The 8403-nt window shown below is 44.6% G+C and overlaps 1 non-coding gene across 1 annotated transcript; it reads right to left on the bottom strand.

The window, feature by feature from the left end:
- Positions 1 to 205: 205 nt before the first annotated feature.
- Positions 206 to 278, bottom strand: TRNAK-UUU (transfer RNA lysine (anticodon UUU)). The gene has a single exon. It is a non-coding gene; the product is annotated as a tRNA-Lys (tRNA).
- Between the last annotated feature and the right edge of the window lie 8125 nt (positions 279 to 8403).

The following is an 8403-nucleotide window of genomic DNA, read 5'->3' as shown; positions in this document are numbered from 1 at the left end:
TCTGCAGCCCCGCCCTATAGAATAGAATGAATCCAATAAGGAGAGGCCTATGGATGACCGAGCCACTCTTATACTACTCCTTACCTCACCCCCTTCTCACTTAAAGGGCGAAGTCGCTGAAGCGAGTCTAAAGGCCAAAGAGTGATCTTTGAACGTTACTACGCATCCTTATTAATGAATAGGTATAGTGTAAGGTAGGTTTGTTTGGGTATAGCAGGACTTGAACCTGCGACCATTAGGTTAAAAGCCCAATGCTCTACCAACTGAGCTATACACCCCCAAAAAAGATAGATAGTAGTAAATAAAGATTGGTGCAGAAAAGAGGGCGGCCCCTCTTCTCATCATATTAAAGGGGCGCAGCTCTGTATGAGGCTCGTACTGCGGAGCAAGCGAAGAATAAGGGCGCGCGTTAGCACTCCTGCAAGAAAACGGCCTTACTCAACAAGCGCACCTTTATTAGTAAGTTGTTTCCACTCATTGAAGATTCTATCTACAAAAGAAGGTCAACGGGGGATACTAAAGTTGCTCTCACTGACACCATCTACGAGAAGGTGAGGAGGTCGTCTTTCTTTTCTTTCCGGCCGCCATACGGTTCGCCTTAAAGCCGGAGAAAGGGAGGAGCAGTTATCTATGTAATTACGGTCTTTGTTGGCCGTTGTTCCGGTCGAGCACTCTCTTTTCTTTGCTTTGTTCAATAGAGTCTTACCAAACAAGACTGACTTCTTACCAACCCGCGAAGGGTTGTGAAGTTGGACCAGGTACGAAGAATGAATCTATATCTGTGTACAGTACGGAAGTTGCTGGCCGGCGGCCGCTCAACTGTTCGAGCGCAATACAGTGGTGGTTGGTTCCGATTCGACAAGGGTAGAATGCCTGGTCGAAGGTCCAGTACAGTAGGTAGCAGGCGTGTTCGTTTTGGCTCCCGAGCGAGAACGAGAAAGAGGCGCTGCACCATTCTTGCTGCTATGTACGTGAACCTTGACTTGAGAGATTCATCCAATGGAACCCACACTCAAAGGAGGACCACAAGCTCGGGGCTCGACGAAACATAAAATATCAGCATTAAGAAACTGACTTATTGGGGTTAGCAGTGAAAGAAAGAGCCCGGCATTCATATGAATAGCTTAGTCTACTAAAATCAAAGAGGGACCAGCCTCATCGTGGTAATTATCGTTCACCTCTAATGTGACACGTTCCCTCCCAGTTATATGATCCACGGGATCAGTCGGCTAGAGAGCGGGGCTATTCTTCTTCCGGGGAGGGAAAGTCGTCCCCTCTACTGATCGAACCCTCAGTTCGGGGGTCTTCGTCAACATGTTTTGAGGCTCCAGTCTTCGGCGGGTCACCATTACTTGACTTAGAAAGGCGAACATCTAGGCAAGGGAAAGCGCAGTGCGCCTGGTGCAAATGGCTTTTTTCATGATATACCAATCAGAATGGAGGACCCTACCTACGTACATGATTGATAGAAGAACTACGTAGGGGGTCGGTCAACTTGATGCGGGAGAGGCATGAGTGCAGTTCGATCTTGTGGTGTATTCGTTTGTAGTGAGTAGGGCCTCTTTCTCGTTGATCAGTTCGCCTCCGCTCTATTGAAAGGTCTCCATTCCTACGGCGGTTTTGTCAACGAACGCGTCTCGGGCCGGATTGACTAACCTAACCCTTACTTAAGGGGGCCTTGCCATAGTTGGGTGCTCTGCTTTAGTGTGATTTACGAAGGCTAGGCTAGTAATACCAAAAATGAAAAGAGATCGGGGTCGATAGTTGGCAAGGAACTTGATCCCCCCAAAACACAAAAGGGGCAGCTGCGGTCGAACTCGAATTCTGGAAATCAAATAAGTCGGGGCCCTTTTACCTTACCAAGTCTACCGGATAGAAATTAGCAGATCAGGTATAGATACGGGAAAGGCTTTCTCCCTCAGTGGAATCGGTGGAACGCCCTGCTTCCGGCTAAGTATACAGAGTTGGGTCTACCGTTCGTTCCACCGTTACCTCTATTCTATTCCGATCTTTCTTTTCTCCTTTGCTTCCTTGTCTCGTCTATCCTTCTCTGCCTTCAGCCTGTCTTTGAGCTCTATCCCGTCCTTCCTTTGGCTTGCCCTGAGGATTGACTCTCCAAAGTCAGTCGATTTGATCACTGTTCGGTTCGAGTCTTCATCGATCGGGTGGATCTATATGCTGAGGGGGGATGGAAAGGTGGGTGAGTCATGGCTGTGGACAGAGAGAAAGAAAGCGGTAGTCTTCCGGTGGAATAGATTTATAGTAAGTGTCTTCTTTCCTTCTCTTCTAGTAAGCGCCGTCAGGTCTCTCTTCTTGGGATATCTTGATCACCAGAAAGGATAGAGATCTTAAGTAGACATGCTTTAGGCATCGATCATCTTCCTAACTACATGGTACTCCCCCTCCCATTACTGGAACCGACGAAAGGGGGTGGAATAAAGAAAATGAGGAAGTGTCCCTTAGAGAAAGAGAGTCCGCTCTCTCATTGTCTGATTGCATCGTAGAGCGTCTGCACCAATTGCTTGGTTGCAGTAGCAGCCCCCTTTCTCCTTCTTTCATATGATAAATTAGAAAGATTTTAAATAGAGTAAGTGTAAGAGCGACTTCAATCTTTATTCGCTAAAAAAGAGAAGCTGGGTTCCGATAATAGTAGTTTCATCTGGATTGGGTTAGTGTTCAGTGTACCTATGCTTCTTTCGATCTGCTTTCTAGTTATGAATAAGACTCGTCTTCAAGTTCAAGTTAATATCATAGATAAAGATAAGAAGTGAAGAAAGACAGAACGAATCTCTTATCGCCATCTTTATCTTTCTAGCAGTGCTCTCAACTATTATCTTATTATATATAATACATATCTTTCTTCTCTTCTGCTCTTTGCTATCATAGCCACTTCTACATCAAACTGTGCTGCAACCTTAATCCTAAGAAGACGGGGTAGGACTGGAGTCTTAGGGATCTCTTTAGAATGTGGTGTGCCCTTGGCCGGGGCAAAAAGACAAAAATGATTCTCGAAAGTGGTAGCTCTGCGAAGGTTCCATCTACAGAGCAGGTGGAGAAGGTCGGCGGGCTTCATCTAAGTCCCTATCGGAGGTTCCATAAGGTACATTCACTTTGTTGGGAGGTGTAGACGCTTAAGCTGGGAACGGCAGTAAGGTCCCTCTTGAGATTTGTCACTTCTTGCTTGGCTTGTAAGGCTGTGGCAATAGGAGGTTGGAGCGATGCATGATGGCCGGGAAAAGACGTAGCGCTTTAGAGAAATCGGGATTACACCCTTTTTTATATTATATCCCTGTCACAGAGTTTGGCCAGAAAAAAGGTCACGCTTTGGCCTATAATGAGATAATTAGTTTATGCACGTGGTGGAGCGGGCAGTCTTATGCCCTGGTAATCAAAGAAATGAGTAAAACGGCCCAAATAGCCAAATCGGTAAAAATGGCATAAGAGGCTTTTTATAAGTCCATTATGACGGTTCAGGAGGCTAGAACCGTTGACCTTGAGGATGAAGCATAGCGCTGCTTAAGTTAAGGAAGAGTTCGCTTTTCTTTTGCCGTAGGAGTTGCCGGCAGGTCTACCCCCTCGGAGACGGGTAGATCATCAGTCTGACTACTAATCAGGCCAGCGGAAAGCTAGGCCCTTTCTCACCTGCAGCAAATGAGGAGGGAGGCTGCTTTTAAGTGACTTGACAAAGGATTGGAACTAGGCCAATGCCAATCTCATCTATTGCAGCAAAGAAAGAGGAAAGGGGCGAAGCGCTAGTTTGAATTGAAGTAGAGGAGATGCCATACGGTAGGAGGCAATAATGAATTAAGCCGGTATGAATGGAGCCTTGTTTATTAGGCTAGATCGATGTGATGTATATTTATTGGCTCTAATCCTCGGGGCACCCTATGGCATATCCTCTTTAGAAAGAAGGTTTCATTAGCACACTTCAAATGGCTTCGTTTAGTGTAATCTGGCAACTGCGTATTTGAGAAGAGTCTTTACTATGGATGGGGATATTCATAGAATCTTCCTATTTTTTTTTGATTGCATAGGATAGAAAGATGAAAGAGAAAGACAAGTAAATGAAAGGCAAGTCACGGGATCAGAGGATTAGACCGATGTACCATAATAGTGCAGCAAGGAGGAGAGACTAAGCAATCAAAGGGATGCAAGCAAGTCAGCTGTTTCGGTACGAAAGCCTGACAGCAAGCATTCTCGATTGAAGCATGAAAGAGACTTTTTTCGGGGTTTAATAATTCAAAAAAAGAAGTAGTGCTTTATAGAAATAATGGATTAAAGCGGTTTTCTTGCTAATGAGATGAGGGGAAGAGCTGCTTTCGGTCTCGGTCCAAGGCATTCTCTCAAGTAGCAAAGGCAAGACGGAAAAGCAGGTGTTGTCGGCCTTTCCGCTGCTATTGGTTTACCGCTACAGGATTTGCGCTCTCCAAGCAAGCATTAAGATCAGGCATGTAGGAAGTAGGGTAAAAAAGTAAGCATGAAGCTTTGACATAAGGTTTGTCTTCCTCTACCTTCTCTTGCTATTGGATTGAAGAGAAGGCCAAGAAAGAAGTGATTAAGAGCACTTTCGAAGTCAGTATCCGCTTTGCTTTATGGTCAATATCATATCCAGATCCACCTTAGTCAGAGTTGCATCAACTAATACGGAATATCCGGTGTTAAGGAGCTCTAAACCCCCTGTTAGCTCACTTGGTCGTGTCCTGTGGAGACAGCTCCCAACCAGGACCAGGAAGGTTACATAAATTATGGAAATGAACCTTACCCTGTTTGACAAGTTGTTCCGACTTAAGGCCATTAAGTAGTGGAAGATCTTGGAAGGTCTTCCACTACTTAAGATGGTTCTTAATCGAGTCATCTTGGTAGTGACCGATGGTCTCAACAAAGAGCTCTGTGTCGGAGCGCACTTGTTTGCTAAGGAGGTGATCAGGCTTGTCCGGAAATCTGGTTTCTTGTTCACTGCGCTTTACTTAAATGTGCTGTGTCATTGCAGCAAGCTTATGCCCCGGAAAACAGGCCTCTTGCTGCCTTTTCCTGTCTCGTTGACGAGGTCAGGGTATCCTAGGATTATCCCGTCTTTCCATCGTAGTAAAGTCGGAAAGATGAGACGTCCGACTTACTAGTGAAACTCTACTTATCATTCTTCACTCTTGCAAGGGCTATACCCTTAGCCAAGAGATTGACTAATAAAATAAAGTAGTAGAATCCATAGTGACTCCGACGGACTCTGATCAGATGGTAGATGTCGTTAATGACATAACTGCCGACTGGGAGAGTCTAATTCGTACCTATGTACCTCGGATTGGCTCCATCCCCATGTGTCAGGGGATCACATGGAGTCCGTCTTGGAAGGCAGTCCCTTCTCGAGGGAGGAAGTCTGATAGGGCTTTAAGAGATAGGGACTGCCGCGGTAAGAAAGAGTCACTCAGTGAATCAGTGGATCACACACTTGTTGGAGACAGGGACACGCCTTACTATTGAAATGAAAAAGTATACAAGGAAAGGGTGAAGTCTGGGGACAACGGTAAACGTGAGGAATGGGATCTCCAAACCCGCCCTACTCAAAAAGTTCGCAACCAAGGGACATGCCGAACACCTACCTTTCCAACTAAGTCCAACGCGAGGACCCTTTAATTTAATTGACGATGCGTTCCGTCGTCAGCAAGCGGTGGCCGACAAGGCCCTTTTCCCTAAATCTCTTGGGAAGCGAAGCAGGCTTTCTGATTCTGAGAGAAATCGAAAGGCAAAGAGATAGGCAAGCCAAACCAAATAAATAAGGAATGTTTCAATCTTTACCTCTTTTTGTCAGCCGGCAATCATAGGGTAAGCCCATCTCCTTCTTGGAGAAAGTTTACATGTTGGGCCAGGCTAGTTTGCTTCGATGGTAGGAGTCCACGCAGTGAGGCAGCCATTTCCAGCCCAGCCGAACGAATAGGATCCAATAGAGTAGCCCGCATTGCAAGCTCTTTTCTTTCCCAGGGAGAGCTGGTTATAGGTCAAGCGCAAGACATAGGATGTGAAAGCGGTTTGCTTGGTTCTTTCTTCGCGCGAGACAGGGGGAGTTATGTTTTCTTACATCCCGTTATATAACATCAAGTGTGAATGAGTTGCCCCCCCTAATTCCATGGCTCCTAGTGCTTCTGCCTAAGAGCGAGTTGAAGTCTTAAGGGCTTTAAGCCACCCAGTTTCATTCTTTATCGCTTTGAGTTTTGTTACATCCCCCCCTTGCCTTGTCCCCGTAACCGCAGTCTAGGGATGAGGGCAAGCAGATTTCGCGGGCAAAGAAGTTTTGGTTCTAGCTCAATGGTAATCTATTGAGAAAACAAAGTTTTAAAGTAGGCAAGCGGATAATGGATTTCTTTTGTATCCCTTAGTCTATCGAGCCAGGCCTCTCCACTTGCAGAAAAAAAAATAAAATTGATTAGTTATTAGTAAGCGAGTGAAAACAAGAAAAAGGAATGATTTTAGTTTGAATGTCCGTCTATCTGAGAACGAGAGATACAACATTTCGCTGAGCAGTACTATTTCCAATTGGGCAAGCTCTTTTCTTTCCTCCAGTATGTACATATAGATTCTTTCTTATTACCAGATAGGAGACCTACCTATCCCTATAGCGGAAGTCTTTCCCGCAAGCGGCGGGATAGGGGAAACCAGCAAGTAAGCCAATGAGAGAAAGGAAAGAATATATGTGCTTAGCTCTGTAGATTCAATAAGTAAGAAAAAATTCTAGGGCAAGAAGTTTGAAAACAATTCATTCCAGCCATTTCCAGTGACCTTTTTTGGGGTTGGTTCTATACGAGGCAATCGAAGATGGTCCCTGTCTGTCATCCAATCCAATAGGCATTTAGGGATCCCCTTTTTTATATTTATATTAAAGTGAGCTTTTGGTAGTCCTATGCCTGTCTCTCCAGCTTGTCTATGTCTATGGGTTTGCATATGTCTTTTCAAGGGCTGGCCTGGCATTTTATAATGACCTTAAATGAAAGCGTAAGAGCTAATGATAAGGAGCTAAAGGCCTACATTCTAGTATACCAGGATCGTCACGAGAGGATTGGGGAAGGTCTAACTATGGACCGGACCATAAGACGCAGTTTATTATGGCCTAGTATAGGATATCTTTATGTTCCGCTGAAAAGAGATAAGCACTAAGAAGACGACTATTTTGTGTTGAATATGCTTTCTTCCACGATATGGAGGGAGTCACACTATCATATGGTTTTTATGCAATACAATAGTAGAGTCAGAAAAGATCCCTTATAGTAGTCTAGTATAGAACCAACCTATCTAAGATCCTTTGCTAAAGAGCTATCCAATACCCCCCAACCTGTTAGAGTACCAGGGGCAATAGACAAATTTAGGAATGAATCTTTCCATTAACATTAACATTAAGGCTTGAAGATCTAGGCCCCTCCAATAGCATAAAAAAGGTAAGCCTTTGGAGTGTAAGTGTCAATTCCCAACCATCTAGTTCTAATGGAAGTTGTAGTTGCAAAGCCAGTTTAAGAAAGTTCATTTTCAAGCTGGTACGTGTGACTGCAAGAAAATGTTTCCCTACAGTTGCATTGACCCTTACCTTTTTCGGGCTTCCATGTGAGCCAGTTTTCAAGACTTTCTACAGCAGTGGTAGGGTACACCTATGTCATTTCCTTTTTTTTAAGGGGATCTACGACTTAATATAAAGATAGGACCAAAGTCAAGTGATTCAACTCAAGCACGAACCGCTACCTCCTCTTCTCCGACTTCAGCAGAAAAAAGTCAAACAACTCATTATCTCATGTCAACAGCGCATTCGTTCACTCAAACAGCGCATTTGTGAGCTCCAAGTCCAAGAGCCTATCCGGTACGAGAAGTGAAGGGTGAATGTGAAATTCTCTTATTTAGTTTAGCGAGAGTCGAAAGGTCGTAAGCAAGTGGCTATGGGGAAGTCAGTTTATAAGAATCACTGATTGGAATGGTATCGAAGGCGACCATGGGGAGCTTTGTAAAGCCGAGTAAGTGATCCGAAGGAGAAGCTGTGACGGCTCCTCTTTCATCAGTTTCATTTGGGAAGGTGAGGGAATTAATAGAGTCATATTCCAAAAAAATGGCTATTCTTTTTTTTTTTATAAGTCTTTCGGGAAGAGCTTCAAGGAGAAAGGCGGAAGACTTTTTATTTATATATTATATGGAAAGTAGGTCCGGTCCGTGCGACTCTTGGGGAGTCTATCATCATAGCTGGACCTAGATGAAGCCATGTCCTTATTCGCGAACTACAGCAAACCTGTCTTAAGCATAGTGCCAGTGTAGGAAAGTCTTTATTTGAGAGAGTTCGGTAAGGCTAACGGTAGCAAGCATTCCTTCGAAGCAAAGGAGGCAAAGCAGTAGGACGCTGGATAGCCAGTCTGTTTAATAATGAAATATAGTAGA

This window comes from Vigna unguiculata, unplaced genomic scaffold, assembly GCF_037176805.1.
Source record: "Vigna unguiculata cultivar grain cowpea cultivar isolate G323 ecotype 2 unplaced genomic scaffold, ASM3717680v1 ptg000046l, whole genome shotgun sequence".
NCBI lineage: Eukaryota > Viridiplantae > Streptophyta > Magnoliopsida > Fabales > Fabaceae > Vigna > Vigna unguiculata.
Note: the sequence above shows the minus strand (reverse complement) of the source record. Positions and strands in the feature narration are given on the sequence as shown.